This window comes from Danio rerio, chromosome 8 (genome assembly GCF_052040795.2).
Source record: "Danio rerio strain M-AB ecotype USA chromosome 8, GRCz13ab, whole genome shotgun sequence".
Lineage (NCBI taxonomy): Eukaryota > Metazoa > Chordata > Actinopteri > Cypriniformes > Danionidae > Danio > Danio rerio.
In genome coordinates this window covers 59,447,694-59,463,981 of record NC_141028.1, presented here as the reverse complement: position 1 = coordinate 59,463,981, position 16,288 = coordinate 59,447,694, and the positions used below count along the sequence as shown (strand labels likewise).

The window sequence follows — 16,288 nt, the reverse complement described above, 5'->3', positions numbered from 1 at the left end:
AGTCTACAGGTAATGAATCACTGATTCAAATAATCTGGACAAAGTTAGTCTCTAGTTAATAACTCACTGATTCAAATGAATGATTCATTGATTCAAGTAATTTATTCAAATTGATTCATGAGTTATATATTCACTGATTCAAATAATCTAGTCAAAGTGAGTCTACAGGTAATGAATCACTGATTCAAATAATCTGGACAAAGTTAGTCTCTAGTTAATAACTCACTGATTCAAATGAATGATTCATTGATTCAAGTAATTTATTCAAATTGATTCATGAGTTATATATTCACTGATTCAAATAATCCAGTCAAAGTGAGTCTACAGGTAATGAATCACTGATTCAAATAATCTGGACAAAGTTAGTCTCTAGTTAATAACTCACTGATTCAAATGAATGATTCATTGATTCAAGTAATTTATTCAAATTGATTCATGAGTTATATATTCACTGATTCAAATAATCTAGTCAAAGTGAATCTCCAGTAAACCATTCACTGATCCAGATAATCTGGTCAAAGAGATTCTCCAGTTAACGATTCACTGACTCAAATAATCTGGTCAAAGTGAGTCTTCAGATAACCATTCACTGATTCAAATAATCCATTAAAAGTGAGTCTCTAGTTAGCGGTTCATTGATTCTAATTATTTGTTCAAAGTAAGTGTCCAATGAAAAATTAACTTTTTCAGATAATATTGTGAAAGTGAGTCTTCAGTTAATGATTCACTGATTCAAATTATTGATCTACTGATTCAAGTAATCTGTTCAAAGTGTGTCACGAGTTATAAATTCACTTATTCAAATAATCTGGCCAAAGTGAGTCTCCACATTAATGATTCACTGATTCAAATAATCTAGTCAAAGTGAGTCTCCAGTAAATGAATCACTGATTCAAATAATCTGGATAAATTGAGTCTCCAGTTAAAGAATCACTGATTCAAATAATCTGGACAAAGGGAGTTTCCAGTTAATGAATCACTGATTCAAATAATCTGGACAAAGGGAGTTTCCAGTTAATGAATCACTGATTCAAATAATCTGGACGAAGTGAGTCTCCAGTTAATGAATCACTGATTCAAATAATCTGGACAAATTGAGTCTCCAGGTAATGAATCACTGATTCAAATTATCTGGACAAAGTGAGTCTCCAGTTAACGAATCACTGATTCAAAAAAATCTGGACAAATTGAGTCTCCAGTTAATGAATCACTGATTCAAATTATCTGGACAAAGTGAGTCTCCAGTTAACGAATCACTGATTCGAATAATCCCTTTTGAGCAAGTCTCCAGTTTACAAATTGCTGATTTAAATGATTCGGTTAGATTGAGTCTCCAGTTAGTCTTGTGTAGCCACCTCAAACTGACAGCTGAAGCTCTGGGTTCTGACCGGTTAACCAAACAATCACGTTTCTCAATCTCGAATTATTAAATGCTCACCAATATGGTCGATTGATTACACATCTTGAAAAAAAAAGAGAAAATAATACAGAACTAATTGTGGCCGTTTTATTCAGCAGACAGCCATTAAACTCTGGAAAGACTGAGGGGTGAAGGATCGAGACAGAGAGGAGAAAAAGGAGTGTGTGTTTCAGTGAGTTTTGTTTAAAGTGCCGTGTGGCAGAATATCTGTCTTGCCTTTGGCCGATAAACAGTCTGTGAGTGGAGTGAGAGTGTCCACACTGAAGCCATTACTCAAGCGCACTTCATGTGTTACAGCAAACGCACAACTTCACCAGACACTCACTGACAAATAATATTTAATTTCTAAGGGCTGTGGCGTTATGATTTAAAGGGGGCCTATTATGAAAAAATCCCTTTTATAAGGGGTTTAAACACAGTCGTGTGGCAGCAGTGTGTGGATATAACCAGCCTCTGATAGTAAAAATGTATTAATTCATTTTTTTAATAATCATACTTGATTAAAACAGTCTGCAGAAACACTTTGATTGACATTCTCCCTTCGTACGTGTCATCAGAGGGGAAAAAGCCCCGCCCATTAGCGACAATCTTTCCCTCATTAGCATAAACAGCCCTGAGTGAGAAGCAGCCGTCCACCATTAGAGTTTTAACCTACGGAAGATAATGTCAGCAACTAAGATGCGACTTTTTTAGTACTCCCAATATCAATCCACATAAATCTGTGCAGAAACAGCTGAATAAATTAATATTCTGTCACATGCAGACTCTGTCAGCCCCTTACAGCCTCATACTAGGATTTTACATGAATGCTGTCGGACACCGAGGCTTAATATAAACCAATAAGCTGTGTTTTTTACTGTAAGGGTATGATAGACCGCTGGCTCCGGTTGTTTGACACTTTTACAGCTGTCTGAGAGAGTTCACGGTGTAACACACACTGTTTGTGTTCCTGCTGTAATGAGTTCATCAATCAGACAGTACTTATATGCATTGCATAAAGCGCAGTAATCACTCTCGCTCATTCATGCTTCAGATTTCCTTCGGTTTTAAGCTTTATTATAGCAGAAATCCACCTTGGATTTTAAAAGATTCAGTCATTCATTCATTTATTTTATTTTCAGCTTAGTCCCTTTATTAATCTGGGGTCGCCACAGCGGAATGAACCGCCAACTTATCCAGCGTGTGTTTTACACAGCGGATGCCTGAGAAACACCCATACACTCTAGCATTCACACACATACACTAGGGCCAATTTAGCTTATTCAATTCCCCTATAGCGCATGTGTTTGGAGCACCCAGAGGAAACCCACACCAACACGGGGAGAACATGCAAACTCCACACAGAAATGCCAACTGGCCCAGCTGATGCCCGAACCAGCGACCTTCTTGCTGTGAGGCGATCGTGCTACCTCCTGCACCACCATGACGCAGATTTTATTAGACATTTAACATAAAACTTTTGGCCAGGATTTCAAATTACACTTGGGATGTGTCAAACTTTAGTTTGATCGTTCTATAATAACGTTTTATAAGCATTAACTTTGATCATCTTAGTGAACATTTTAGCTCTAAAAATCGATTTAATCTAAATTACTGCAATACTACAATCTCATACATATTTAACAATGCTGGATGTAAGTAGTTACTGATCGAACTATTTACTGTAGTCAAATTACTTTTACTCTGAAAAAGTAAAGTAAGGGATTACTTTTTATTTATGCATCTGCAATCGTGGGAGACACATTAGCTCAGTGGTGTCACCTCACAGCAAGAAGGTCGCTGGTTCGAGTCCCAGACTGGTCAGTTGGCGTTTCTGTGTGGAGTTTGCATGTTCTCCCTGTGTTGGTGTGGGTTTTCTTCGGGTGCTCCGGTTTCCCCCACAGACCAAACACATGCGCTATAGGGGAATTGAATAAGCTAAATTGGCCCTATGTGTGTGAATAAGAGTGTATGGGTGTTTCTCAGTGTTGGGTTGCGGCTGGAAGGGCATCCACTGTGTAAAACATACGCTGGATAAGTTGGCGGTTCATTCCGCTGTGGCGACCCCAGATTAATAAAGGGACTAAGCTGAAAATAAAATGAACGAATGAATGACTGAATCTATTAAAATCCAAGGTGGATTTCTGCAATAATAAAGCTTAAAACCGAAGGAAATGAAGGAATTCCAGGGGAATTGGAGAAACTAAATTACCTGTAATGTGTGTGTGTGTGTGTAAATGTGTGTGTGTGTGTGTGAATAAGTGTGTATGGGTGTTTATATGCTGGAATAGGAAAATGAAAGAACTAATGATGAGTTTCTCGTTATGGGGATCTGTATTTGTATAATATTGCTTTATAAGTTTATAAATATTATACTCCACAAAGAAATGCCAACTGACCCAGCTGGGACTCGAACCAGCGACTTTCTTGCTGTGAGGCCACAGTGCTAATCACTGAGCTACCGTGCCGCCCCATACCGAGAATAATGTTTTAAAACAGTTTTTGGTTAAAAAATAAAAACTTTTGTGCTGGCAGTCCAAACACATGCGCTATAGGTGAATTGAATAAAGTAAATTGTCTGTAGTGCATGAGTGTGAATGAGTGTGTATGGGTGTTTTCCAGTACTTGGTTGCAGTTGAAAGGGCACCCGCTGTGTAAAATATATGCTGGATAAATTGGCGGTTCATTCCGCTGTGGCGACCCCTGATGAATAAAGGGACTAAGCTGAAGGAAAATGAATGTTATTAATTCCCACTGCCCAAGGTCAACAAATAGGTTTAGTGTCCAGCTATGAGTATTTAGGTTTTCTACTCGATCAGAAGCTTTCTTTTAAAGAGCACGTAGCAAATTTGGTTAGAAAATTGAGAGTTAAGCTTGAGATTTTATTATCGAAATGCATCCTGCTTTTCTTTTAAAGCTCGTAAACATTTGGTGTCTGCAACATTTTTACCATTGCTTGACTATGGGGATGTTTTCTATATAAATGCTTCAACCAAATGTCTTCAGCCTTTAAACTCCGTCTATCACAGTGCTCTGAGGTTTGTTACAGGCTGTCAGAGACTTACTCACCATTGTGAACTGTTTGCCAAAGCTGAGTGGCCTTCTCTGAATGTAAGAATGTTCACCCACTGGATGACTCTGGTCTACAAGGCTCTTCTGGGACTGGTGCCTTCATACCTAAGTTCCCTTCTTCATAAGTCAAAAAGCCAGTATGCCTAAAATTGTCTGTGCTCATCCCAATGACATTGTTTCGCTCTATCCTTTTTAACAAACAGCAGTCCATTTCTCAATGTATGTGTTTTTAATATATTCAAATGTGGTATAGCTGAACATTCATTCATTCATTCATTCATTCATTTTCTTGTCGGCTTAGTCCCTTTATTAATCCAGGGTCGCCACAGCAGAATGAACCGCCAACTTATCCAGCAAGTTTTTACACAGCGGATGCTCTTCCAGCCGCAACCCATCCCTGGGAAACATCCACACACACATACTTATACACTACGGACAACTTAGCCTACCCAATTCACCTGTGTATGAATTTGGACTGTGGGGGAAACCGGAGCACCGGAGGAAATCCACGTGAAGGCAGGGAGAACATGCAAACTCCACACAGAAACACCAACTGAGCCGAGGTTCGAACCTGCAACGTATAGCTGAACGTATAGCTGGACAACTAAACTGTATTTTTTTATTTTATTATTTTCTAATTATTATTACTAATATTTTCCCAGTGATGGGTTGTTGCTGGAAGGGCATTCGCTGCGTAAAAACTTGCTGGATAAGTTGGCGGTTCATTCCGCTGTGGCAACCCCGGATTAATAAAGGGACTAAGCCGACAAGAAAATGAATGAATGAATGAATGTATTACTAATATTATTATTATTTTTTTTTTTCTTTTCTTTTCACAAGTCGCGTGACCTTTTGGCCAGGTAGCCCTTATAAATGAGATCTTGATCTCAATGGTTTTTTATCTGGTTAAATAAAAGAAACATATGTATTAATAAAGTTGAGGTTATGCTATTGCTAGTCATTTTATTTTTAAGATCTGAGGTAAAGTATCATCTGGTGTTTTCAGTGTGGATATGGTGGTTTAAATTAAAAATACCACTTTGAGAACAGCTAATGTTTTTAAGTGGACCTTTTTAGTTCCTTTTTTGCTTTAGGATGAACTAAATAAAACAGGTTAAAATCAGAAACTATCATTTTTCACTTCATCCAACATGAAACAACGTACTTTGATTGAAAGACGCAGCAGTTTCACTCTTTCTCAGTGAATGAAAGCGGATTTTCGCTTTCCAGCAGCAGGTCTGGTGTTTGTGGTGACTTCATTTTGGCTCCTGTTTCATTTGTGATGAAAATGTCTGCGATGAGCCATTCTCCACTTTGCATGAATTAGCATCTTGAGAATGTCCTGGTGACATTGCGTCGCTTTACACAAATAAAAGTCCCCAGATTTGAATGAGTTCACTGAGAAAGCACGATTAGAAACCAACCAAAGTCCTGAGATTTCTCTGCTTTATGTAATGTTTAGTTTGATCGGACTTCACCAGCAAGACTGTTCAGATTTACAGTCAGAATCCCTTTACAATTCACCAAACATGATTAAAGATATTTTATCTTTATTTAATTTTTTTTTTTTTTTTTTAAGCAGTCAACATGCTGTAATCATTAGGGTTTAAAATATTTTAGAAAAATGCCAAAGCTACATTCATTTGATTCATGAAAAAGCTCATATTGTTGCTATTTTATTACGGTTTCTGCAACTACAGATGTTTTGATTAATCAATCAATAAATTAATAAATTTTTTATTGTATTCTGTTTTCCCTGATCAAAAGTTATAGTAATTAAAACATTTATAATGTAACATTCATTCCATTTATTTTGCAGCTTAGTCCCTTTATCAATCAGGGGTTGCCACAGTCGAATGAACCGCCAACTTATCCAGAACATTTTTTACACAGCGAATGCCCTTTCAGCTGCAACCCATCACTGGGAAACATCCATACACACTCATTCACACACATAGACTACGGACAATTTAGCCTACCCAATTCCCCTATAGCGCATGTATTTGGATTTGTGGGGGAAACCGGAGCACTTGGAGGAAACCCACGCCAACACGGGGAGAACATGCAAACTCCACACAGAAATGCCAACTGACCCAGCCGGAGCTCAATCCAGCGACCTTCTTGCTGTGAGGCGATTGTGCTACCCACTGCGCCACTGTGCAGCCCCTATAATGTAACGTTAGGTGTCAATTTTAAAGAAATGCTGTACCTCTGAACTTTTTTTATTCAGCAAAAACATTCTGGAAAAAAAATGTATCACGATTTCTGTAAAAATAATGAACAAAGAAAAACACTCATCATTTTTGGACCTAATATTTGAGTACCAATAAAATAATTCATATATATTATAATTGAGCACTATATCATGCTGCTGAAAATGCAGTTTTTGACACAGAATGCAAAACTTGATTTTCAAATGTTCATTCATTCATTTTCATCCACTTTTCAGGGGCCGTTCCCGAGGGGTTGCCAGGCCAGCCAGGAGACATAGTCCTTCCAGCATGTCCTGGGTCTCCTCTGAGGCCTCCTCCTAGTGGGACATGCCTGGAACACCTTCCTAGGTAGGGTTGGGTCCCGCGGCTCCCGCAGTACAGCAGCGGGAATGCAGACCTCTAGTTCGTATTTACCACGTCTCCCTTCTCGTTCGGTCGAAACCGGAAATACTGCCAAACTGCTAATCAATTGGTGCGCGACTCGCCATCTTACCTCACCTCTCTCTCCTCCACATTGTTCTGTGATGACGGTCACGCATATGCTTTGGTAGGCATTATATAAATAAGATTTCATATTTAATACTTGTCTCCTATTTAAGTGCATAGTTTTTACGATGGTATAACGATATTGAACTGACATCGTTGCTATTTTTAAATCCCGCGATGTACCATTCATTCATTCATTCATTTTCTTGTTGGCTTAGTCCCTTTATTAATCCGGCGTCGCCACTGCGGAATGAACCGCCAACTTATCCAGCAAGTTTTTACACAGCAGATGCCCTTCCAGCCGCAACCTCTGGGAAACATCCACACACACATACTCATACACTACGGACAATTTATCCTACCCAATTCACCTGTACTGCATGTCTTTGGATTGTGGGGGAAACCAGAGCACCCGGATTAAACCCATGCGAAGGCAGGGAGAACATGCAAACTCCACACGGAAATGCCAACTGAGCCAAGGTTCGAACCTCCGACCCAGCGACCTTCTTGCTGTGAGGCGACAGCACTACCTACTGCGCCATTGCCTCGCCGTGGTGTACCATATTACCGTATTACCGCCCAAGCCTACTTCCCTCACTCGTGAAGAAAAACCCCAAGATACTTGAACTCCTCCACATCGGGTAAGGACTGTCTGGTTTCCGGATTTTATCCACAGAACCCGGGTGGGCTCAGCCCAAAGGAGTGATGTAGGACCATCCTCCTGCAGGCCCACCACCTGCAGGGGGAGCAGTAAGGGGTCGGTGCATTGTGGAATGGGTGGTGATCGAAGGTTAAGTCCACGACAACTGATCGTAAGGCTAGCCTGTATGTGGTGGCATTGCGTCACCGTGAATGAGTCGGCCAATCTGGTCTCGGAATATTTAAAAAACAAGCCTTTGTTCATTTTTGTTTTCTGGTGATTTTGCTTTTTGTTATTCAAAATAAAAAATGAAAATCCAATTCACTTTTTTCTATTTTGCTTATTCGTTTGTCTCCATGAAAAAGAAAAACGCCTTGCATTTCAATATTTGTTTTTGAATTAAAAAAAAAAAGTTAAAAAATGGCTCGTTTTTCAATATCCGTTTTTGAAATTAAAATCCAATGACCAAAAGATACACTGACCTAGAGGGCTGAGGCCTCATGTTTCAACGCATCGTACACACAAAAACTTTGCATACGCCAGATTTCACGATCACGTTTGGATTTACTAACGATGAAATGAACGTGAGAATGTGCGTTGGTCCACGCCAACTTCATGCCTGGCGTATGTGCATTTCTTGTGTGTGTTTGATTTATTTCCATTGGCGACTCCTAGAGGCAATTATGTTGAATTACACACTACAAAGTATCTTTGAGCCATGCAATGACAGCTGTATGGGACGGGATCATCCGCATGTCTAGCAGATATATAAGGTTTCCATACCCTGCAGTTGACCAGCCAAACATTAATATATAACATATTTTTCCCAATGTAATGGAAGCGATCAGCTGCACGCACATTGCTATAAAGGCGACATCTGAAGACGAATTTGCATACGTGAATCGGTAACATTTTCATTCAATAAACGTGCAGATAACATGTGATGCTCAAATGCGCTTAAAATAATACACACACTTATTAATGATTCCTACTTGTCCTCCTCGTGATGAAGAGTTGGCAAAATCTGATATGTAGTGGGGGGAAAGAAAAATGAGTTCATTAGATGCTGGATTCAAATCGGGTTCATGATCGAACGTGTCAAAACGTGTTGCCATGCGCTTTACGAGATACGCCACTCGCGCTGCTGTTTGCCACTCTCTTTAGTCAATCAAACAGTGATGGGTGGAAATCACTCAACTAGCTCATTCCAACGAGGTGTGCTATTTTCACTACAAAATTTTACACCTTTACATCGGACCATTTCTTTTTTAACTCACTCACAGTGCGATGTTCAGACCCCACTGCGTTAACCGCAGGGGCGTTGATAGGGTTAAAAGGGATTAGGGGCTTAGCCCCAAAGAAGTCACCCCCCCCCCCCCCCCCCCCAAAAAAAAAAAGAAGTTCTAATTCACCAAACTAAAATACCCCCACTTTCATAAGCTGATCTACCCTAATATTAATAATAGGATTATAAATGGTTTAATAATAAATAAAGGGTTTTTTAGTTGACAGTCTTTTAACAATAAATTATAAATTAAAAATTAACCCACTTACTAGTCTGTTATGAGCCGTATCATACCTCTTGAGCTTCCTATCTCCTCTCCTGATGTGCACTTTCTGTTTGTTTTTTAAAAATGTAAATTTCTGCATGTCTTCAAATCTGAAAATATGATTTACTTTATAGTTGTTATCCAATGTGATACAAAGCTACACACGTTCATTTGGACAGAGTGATTAACTATGGTGTAGTGTTGTCAAGATACTGGAATTTCTAAATTCAATACCTTGCAAAATATTGATATTTAATAGGCTAATGTGTTTGATATTATAACAATATTATCAAAAATATTACCTCATCAACTTCAGCTTCTTAAAATAATTAAAGTATGAAATGCAGTGGCGGAATTTTTTTAAACCATATGACAACAGAGCCACTCCCACCTGCCGGTAGAAACAGGTACTGCTGAACAGCTGACATAAACCCGAACTAATTACCCGACACAAACGCTGCGTTAAGTGGAATGCGCGTGATGTATGTGGTAATTTTCAGTACTTAGATAACAAAATAAATGTTATACAACATATTTAGAGTGCAACATACTCCAAAAGATCAGGGGTTTTTGCCAATACATCAGGAGCTTAAGCCCCCAAAGCCCCTCGCAACGCCACTGGTTAGCCACGTCAGCTAAACTCTCCCACTCTATTTTTTTCTTTTGTTTTTAATTCTGGTGGACAAACTTGCAAATAACACCCTCCGGTCTACCTCCGATAGCAGCACCTCCAATTCACATTCTGTTCAAAGTTTCTCTTCTTGCTTACTTTTGCCATTGCTTTTTTGTTTGGTTTTGCCAAAGTAGACTCATTACCATATTTATTAGGGGGAGGAGGCAGGGAGGGGTTTTGCGCTCGAGCACGTGCGCTCAGTTTCACATTAATTCGGATGTACAGAGAGAATATGCGTGGCAGTGTTTCATAAACGTACGCACATTTACAGCTTTATCCATACAAAATGTTTTAGTATGATTTCAACACAGTCTTCGTACATGAGGCCCCAGGTCTGCCTTAAGTATGTTTTAGGTAGTAGGTGATCGGTGAGGCGTAGCTCTGCTCCTGAACTTTTGTAAACTAGTTAACTCCATTTACAGCATGCATTTCTAACTTGAGTTTAGATGTGTATAAAGGCATTGGTCACACCTTACTGTATTTTTTCATTGCACACACACACACACATTCTCTATCACTCACACACACTCACTCACACACACAAACGAAAGCGCAATGCAAATGTTTTGTTTTACATATTGTAAAAGGTGTCATCACACAACACACTGTGTGCTGTTCGCCGCAGACATTGTTAAAACAGAGTCTCCTGCAGACCCGACGCTTATTTTGACCTTTGCGTTGGTCTCGTCTCGAGGGCCGAGCGCTGAATGTGCTCAAGTGTGATAATCAATCTGCTGGGAGTTTGCGTCAGTTCACACACTCTGCACAGGTGTGGAGGAAACACTCCGCTTTTGAGTAAAAGACAACACGGTGGCTCAGTGGTTAGCACTGTCGCCTCACAGCAAGAAGGTTGCTGGTTGGAGTCCCGGCCGGATCAGTTGGCATTTCTATGTGGAGTTTGCATGTTCTCCATGTGTTGCCATGGGTTTTCTCCGGGTGCTCCGGTTTCCCCCACAGTCCAAACACATGCACTGTAGAGGAACTGAAGAAACTAAACTGGCCGTAGTGTATGTGTGTGTGTGTGTGTGTGTGAATAAGTGTGTATGGGTGTTTCCCAGTTCTGGGTTGCTGCTGGAAGGGCATTCGCTGTTTAAAACATGCTGGAATAGTTAGCGGTTCATCCCGCTGTGGCGACCCCTGATAAATAAGGGAGTTAAGCTGAAGGAAAATGAAAAAACACACACGGCAGCTCATATGCGTGTGATTTTGGATGTGTGTGTTGTGGAGGGAGGGAGAGCTGTTGAGGAAACTTTGTTTAGAGTTCACTGCAGCATCTGCTTTGCATGCTTTTGCATAGCATGAGGACGGACAGTGGCTGTGTGGCCAGATACTGCTGGATAAAACGGTGCCACCGCTGCCAAACCACACTTCGCTATATTTCGACCAGCACTGTTCCTTACTATATTTTTTTATTTACTCACTATTTACTCTCCTTTAAGTGGATATCATTTTTTATGCATATAAAAAGATGACATTTGGTGTTTGTTCAAACTGCTTATTTAAAATGAGCTGAAATAACACAAGTCTTGAGTTATTTTTAAGCACAGCTTATTTGTTTTATGTTCAATGCACTTAAATTTGTGAAAACTAATAGAGTAACTTACTTTCTTCATGTCGTCCCAACACAAATCGATTGTGTGGAACCCATTTATGACAGTTACAGTTTGCGCTGAACACAAAGGAAGATATTTTGAAGAATGTTGGAAACCGGTAACCACTGATTTCCATTGTATATTAAACAAATAATATGGAAGTCCATGGTTAGAGCTTTCCAACATTTTTCAACATGTTTTTTGTGCTTAAAGGTGAGTAATTGTTGACAGAATTAAATTTTTTGGGTGAACTATGACTTTAATACGAGTACAAAATGAATAAAGCAGCAAGCAAAGAGTGTTAGAAGCTAAGAAATGCTGATAGAAATTTAGTGTCTTATTCTTAATGATAGTTCACAAGTTTACCTGCTCAATCAATTGCGTCAACATGGTAAACGATTTTGGCGCTGCTGTCCTAAAGCAGGGAGCTATTAACCCCCGAAGAGAGCTCAGACCTCCAGTCCTTGCAGGAGACTCGAGGAAAAAGTCCCCCCCCCCTCCCGTTTTATATAGCATTTTGAAAAAACAGTGGAGAAGATGGGGAGGTGGAGAGATACTGGAACAAAAGTCAACTAAGCAGTGCAAAGCCAGAAGTCAGAATTATTAGCCCCCCTTTGAATTTATTTTTCTTTTTTTATTATTTCCCAAATGATGTTTAACAGATTCAGGAAATTTTCACAATATGTCTGATAATATTTTTTTATTTTAGAGAAAGTCTTATTTGTTTTATTTCGGCTGCAATAAAAGCAGTTTTTAATTTTTTACACTCGATTTTAGGGACAAAATTATTAGCACCTTTAAGCTAATTTTTTTTTATATATAGTCTACAGAACGAACCATCGTTATACAATGACTTACCTAATTACCCTAACCTGCCTAGTTACCCTAATTAATCAAGTTAAGCCTTTAGATGTAACTTTAAGCTGCATAGAAGCGTCTTGAAAAATGTCTAGTCAAATATTATTTACTGTCATCATGGCAAAGATAAAATAAATCAGTTATTAAAGATGAGTTATTAAAACTGTTAAGATTAGAAATGTGCTGAAAAAAATATTCTCTCCATTAAACAGAAATTGGGGGGAAAATTAAACAGGGGGGCTAATAATTCAGGGGCGGGGGGCTAATAATTCTGACTTCAACTGTATATACACCCATTGACCCACCTGACTGATCAGCCTCCTCCCAAACTTACGTTAGGAACTTTATTCATTTATGTCCATTCTCTTGAGGAATTTTGAAAAGAGCGCCATAAAAAAGCAGTAATGTGTCATTTCATAATGCAGCTGCTTTGGTATTTATGTGAGTTTACAGAATGTTGGTTCAGCGGTGTGAAATAATCATTTTCACTTTGAACTTTTTTTTTATGTTATATTTTTTTTATTTATTGTCATTATTCATTCGTTCATTTTCCTTCGGCTTAGTCTCTATTTCAGAGGTTGCCACAGCGGAATGAACCGCCAACTAATCCAGCGTATGTTTTATGCAGCAGATGCCCTTCCAGCAGCAACCCAGTACAAGGAGACACACTCATTCACACAAACACACTCATCCGCTTGTTAAGTCGTGACGTATTTGTGACGTATAGAATACTGTTTCCGGGTCCAAGTCACTACTCAATTGAATTGAGAAAATATTAATTTATGACCCCTTTAAAGTTCTGTCACACATTAAAGTGAATTTTACATAAAATCACAGTGTACACAACAGTGTCTGGACACAAATCCAAATCCACAAATACCAAAATGTTAACAATTATTAAAAATTGATCACTTTCTGGCCAGGGTGTCACGGTGGCGCAGTGGGTAGCACGATCGTCTCACAGCAAGAAGGTCACTGGTTCGAGCCTCGGTTAGGACAGTTGGCATTTCTGTGTGGAGTTTGCATGTTCTCCCCGTGTTGGCGTGGGTGCTGTGGTTTCCCCCACAGTAAAAACACACACTATAGGGGAATTGGGTAAACTAAAATTGTCCGTAGTGTAGGTGTGTGAATGAGAGTGTATGGATGTTTCCCAGTGATGGGTTGCAGCTGGAAGGGCATGTGCTGCATAAAACATATGCTGTATAAGTTGGCGGTTCATTCCCAGATTAATAAAGGGACTAAGGCGAAAAGAAAATGAATGAATGAAATTTCTGGCCATCTGATATTAGGCATGGACATATATATATAGCGATCGTGATTTTCGAAAGTATTACAGCGCTTTGTAAACGTTTATTATTATCATTTGATGAGTCTCCCCATACAGTTTGATATAGGGCTTGGACCCGGAAGTCGCATCGCACAACGTCACACTTAACAAGCGGATACATACGGTAAGTATTTAGTTACTTCAAGTCACCTATAGCGCATGTGTTTAGACTGTGGGGGAGACCAGAACACCCAGAGGAAACCTACGCCGACATGGGGAGAACATGCAAACTCCACACAGAAATGCCAACTGACCCAGTCTCATTTGTGTCCTAATGAGACTGACTCATTAGTGTCCTAAAAGATGAACTGAGTTTTATCGAAGCATTACTTTCAAAAAGTAATGTTTAATCAATCAGGTTTCCAACATTTTTCAAAATATCTTCCTTATTTCAGTTACATTATATCACATTCAAGTATAGTTATTATTTGTACAGGACATTAAACCAAATTAACCACACTTCTGTTCCTAAAGACACTCGGAAAGTTCTCATTAGTGTCCTAAAAGATGAACAGAGTATTAGCGATGAGAAATTATTGAAAAGTAAACGTTACTTTTCAAAAATTACATCGCTAATAATACTCTGTTCATTCAAAATATCTTCCTTATTTCAGTCACATCATATTACCCACAAGTTAAGTTTTGTTTGTTGTACATGACATTAAACCAAAATAAACACACTTCTGTTGCTAAAGACACTCGTAAAGTTCTCATTAGCGTCCTAAAAGATGGACTAGAGTATTATTCATTCATTTTCTTGTCGGCTCAGTCCCTTTATTAATCCGGGGTCACCACAGCGGAATGAACCGCCAACTAGAGTATTAGCAATGTGTAATTTTCAAAAAGTAACTTTCAATGACTCAGGTTTCCAACATTTTTCATAATATCTTCATATTTCATTAATGTTATATTATTTAAAAGTACAAGTATTCGTTGTATGCTACGTTAAATAAAAATAACCGTACTTCGGTTCCCAGAGACACTTTAAAAGTTCTCATTAGTGTTTTAAGAATGAATAGATATTAGCGATGTCATCTAAAATAGGAAAACATTACTTTTCAAGAATTACTAATTGCTAATACTCTATTCATTCATAATGAATCAGGTTTCCAGCAGTTTTCAAAATTACTTTTTTATTTTAGTTACATTATATAACAAGCAATTATGCTTTGTACACGACATTAAACCAAATTAACCACACTTCTTCCATTCGAAGAACTGAAAGTTCTCATTAGTGTCCTGAAGATTAACTGAGTCATTTTCAAAAAGATGTTTAATGACTCAGGTTTCCAACATTTTTCATAATATCTTCATATTTTCATTAACGTTATATTATCTAAAAGTACAAGTATCCGTTGTATGCTACGTTAAATAAAAATAACCGTACTTCTGTTCCCAGAGACACTTTAAAAGTTCTCATTAGTGTTTTAAGAATGAATAGATATTAGCGATGTCATTTAAAATAGGAAAACATTACTTTTCAAGAATTACTAATCGCTAATACTCTATTCATTCATAATGAATCAGGTTTCCAGCATTTTTCGAAATATCTTTTTTATTTTAGTTACATTACATAACAAGCAATTATTCTTTGTACACGACATAAAACCAAATTAACCACACTTCTTACTTTCGACTCAAAAAGTTCTCATTAGTGTCCTGAAGATTAACTAGCAATGCGTCATTTTTAAAAAGTAACGTTAAATGAATCAGGTTTCCAACCATTTTCAAAATATCTTCCTTGTTGTAGTTACATTATATTACCTTCAAGTACAGTTATTTGTTGTACAAAACATTAAACAAAATTAACCACACTTCTGTTGCCAAATACACTCGGAAAGTTCTCATTAGCGTCCTAAAAGATGAACAGAGTATTAGCGATGAGTAATTATTGAAAGTAGACGTTACTTTTCAAAAATTACATCGCTAATAATACTCTGTTCATTCAAAATATCTTCCTTATTTCAGTCACATTACTTTTCAAGAATTACTAATTGCTAATACTCTATTCATTCATAATGAATCAGGTTTCCAGCATTTTTCGAAATTACTTTTTTATTTTAGTTACATTATATAACGAGCAATTATTCTTTATACACCACATTAAACCAAATTAACCACACTTCTTCCTTTCGACTTGAAAGTCCTGAAGATTAACTAGCAATGCGTCATTTTTAAAAAGTAACGTTTAATGAATCAGGTTTCCAACCTTTTTCAAAATATCTTCCTTGTTGTAGTTACAATATATTACCTTCAAGTACAGTTATTTGCGATATTATCATTATCATATTATTATATATATTTATATTATCATATTAGCGATGAGTAATTATTGAAAGTAGACGTTACTTTTCAAAAATTACATCGCTAATTCTCTGTTCATTCAAAATATCTTCCTTATTTCAGTCACATCATATTACCCACAAGTTCAGTTATTTGTTGTACACGACATTAAACCAAAATAACTACACTTCTGTT

At 38.0% G+C, this 16,288-nt stretch overlaps 1 protein-coding gene and 3 long non-coding RNA genes across 5 annotated transcripts in view; 2 read left to right on the top strand and 2 right to left on the bottom strand.

Annotated features, from left to right (window-relative positions):
- Positions 1 to 1,466, top strand: part of LOC147835836 (uncharacterized) — a 3,998-nt gene extending 2,532 nt beyond the window's left edge. The window contains exons 2-3 of the long non-coding RNA XR_015498586.1: positions 441 to 875; positions 1,200 to 1,466. This is a non-coding gene — a long non-coding RNA (uncharacterized LOC147835836). The remainder of the gene's footprint in view (positions 1 to 440; positions 876 to 1,199) is intronic.
- Positions 1 to 8,130, top strand: part of LOC147835835 (uncharacterized) — a 21,441-nt gene extending 13,311 nt beyond the window's left edge. Inside the window, exon 2 of the long non-coding RNA XR_015498587.1 lies at positions 6,921 to 8,130. This is a non-coding gene — a long non-coding RNA (uncharacterized LOC147835835). The remainder of the gene's footprint in view (positions 1 to 6,920) is intronic.
- Positions 1 to 16,288, bottom strand: part of gna14a (guanine nucleotide binding protein (G protein), alpha 14a) — a 29,438-nt gene that overhangs the window by 12,627 nt on the left and 523 nt on the right. The gene's annotated exons all lie outside the window — the stretch shown is intronic.
- On the bottom strand, positions 5,306 to 16,288 carry LOC147835834 (uncharacterized). The gene is made up of 3 exons (XR_015498588.1): positions 15,969 to 16,288; positions 14,625 to 15,747; positions 5,306 to 6,339 (listed from the first exon to the last, which is right to left on the bottom strand). It is a non-coding gene; the product is annotated as an uncharacterized LOC147835834 (long non-coding RNA).